Source organism: Eufriesea mexicana, unplaced genomic scaffold, assembly GCF_001483705.2.
Source record: "Eufriesea mexicana isolate 0111107269 unplaced genomic scaffold, ASM148370v2 scaffold2351, whole genome shotgun sequence".
NCBI lineage: Eukaryota > Metazoa > Arthropoda > Insecta > Hymenoptera > Apidae > Eufriesea > Eufriesea mexicana.
This window is the reverse complement of record NW_016910412.1, coordinates 1-2345: the sequence shown is the minus strand read 5'-3', so window position 1 is coordinate 2345 and position 2345 is coordinate 1.

The following is a 2345-nucleotide window of genomic DNA, read 5'->3' as shown; positions in this document are numbered from 1 at the left end:
AACTCAAGAGATAACATAAAATCGATTACAAATAATGTAGGAATCACCGAAACTCAAGTGATGGTAAGTAACTCGACAATAGGTAGAGCAGAAAAAAACTGGCACTCAAGAGGTAACATAAACTCGATTACATATAATATAGGAAACACCGAAAATCAAGAGATGGTAAGTAACTCGACAATGGGTACAGTAGAAAACAACAGGAAATCAAGAGATAACAAAACCGATTACAAGTAATGTAGGAATCACCGAAACTCAAGTGATGGTAAGTAACTCGACAATAGGTAGAGCAGAAAAAAACTGGCACTCAAGAGGTAACATAAACTCGATTACATATAATATAGGAAACACCGAAAATCAAGAGATGGTAAGTAACTCGACAATGGGTACAGTAGAAAACAACAGGAAATCAAGAGATAACAAAACCGATTACAAGTAATGTAGGAATCACCGAAACTCAAGTGATGGTAAGTAACTCGACAATAGGTAGAGTAGAAAAAAACTGGAATTCAAGAGGTAACATAAGCTCGATTACAAATAATGTACAAATCACCGAAAATCAAGTGATGGTAAGTAACTCGACAATCAATAGTGTAAAAACATAAAATCGAATACACATAATGTAGGAATCAACGGAACTCAATTGATGGTAAGTAACTCGACAATCGGTAGTGTAGAAAACATTTGGAACTCAAGAGATAACATAAAATCGATTACAAATAATGTAGGAATCACCGAAACTCAAGTGATGGTAAATAACTCGACAATCGGAAGTGTAGAAAATGTCTTGAAATCAAGAGATAACATAAACTCGATTACAAATAATGTAGGAATCATCTAAAATCAAGTGATGGTAAGTAACTCGACAATAGGTAGAGTAGAAAACAACAGGAAATCAAGAGATAACATAAAATCGATTACAGATAATGTAGGAATCACCGAAAGTCAAGTGATGGTAAATAACTCGACAATAGGTAGAGAAGAAAAAAACTGGAATTCGAGAGGTAACATAAACTCGATTACAAATAATGTACGAATCACCGAAAATCAAGTGATGGTAAGTAACTCGACAATCAATAGTGTAGAAAACATCTGGAACTTAAGAGATAACATAAAATCGAATACACATAATGTAGGAATCACCGGAACTCAATTGATGGTAAGTTACTCGACAATCGGTAGTGTAGAAAACGTTAGGAACTCAAGAGATAACATAAAATCGATTACAAATAATGTAGGAATCACCGTAACTCCCGTGATGGTAAATAACTCGACAATAGGTAGAGTAGAAAACAACAGGAAATCAAGAGATAACATAAAATCGATTACAAATAATGTTGGAATCATCGAAACTCAAGTGACGGTAAGTAACTCGACAATAGGTAGAGAAGAAAAAAACTGTTACTCAAGAAATAACGTAAACACGATTACGTAAAATGTAGGAAACACCTAAACGAAAGTGATGGTAAATAAATCGACAATCGGTAGTGTAGAAAACAACTGGAATTCGAGAGATAACGTAAACACGCTTACACAAAATGTAGGAACCACCGAAACTGATGTGCTGATATGTAACTCGACAGTCGGATGTGTAGAAACCTACTGTACCTCTAGCGTTAACAAGAACTCGATTACAGGTAATGTTGGAATCACCGAAACTGAAGTGATGGTAAGTAACTCGACAATCGGTAGAGCACGAAACAACTGTTACTCAAGAGATAATAAGTATCTCGATAATCACATGTGTAGAAAACAACTATATTTTAGGTGGTGACAGGTAATTCGGCAATAAGAATTGTAGAAATCACCTATACTGTGGTGATTAATAACTCGTCAATCGGCTGTGAAGAAAACTACTGCTACTGAAGAGATAATGGGTATTCGATAATCAGTAATGCAAAAAACTCTGCCAAAGTAGTAATGATATGTAATTCGACAATCTGTAGTATTGCAAGCAACTGTTACAGAAGTTTAGTTAAGTATCACAACAATCACACGTGTAGAAAAATATTATTTTTCAAGAGATAAATAACTCGATAATAAGTAATGTAGGAAACAGTGATATAATAGTGATGATAACTAACCTGACAATCAGTGGTATAGACAACAATTGTTACTGAAGCCATAATAAGTAACTCGAAAATCTGTAATGTAGAATATGACTGATGTTGAAGGGATTTTAAGTAACGCCTTAATATTTGCAATGTAATTTTATAATGCAAGTGAAAAAATTACGAAATTATTGGTTTTTAGTAGTACGTATTACGAATTTGTGTTGAAACGTATCCATAACTTGCGAAAAGTTAATAAATTATTAAACTTACTACTAATAACAAATTAGTATT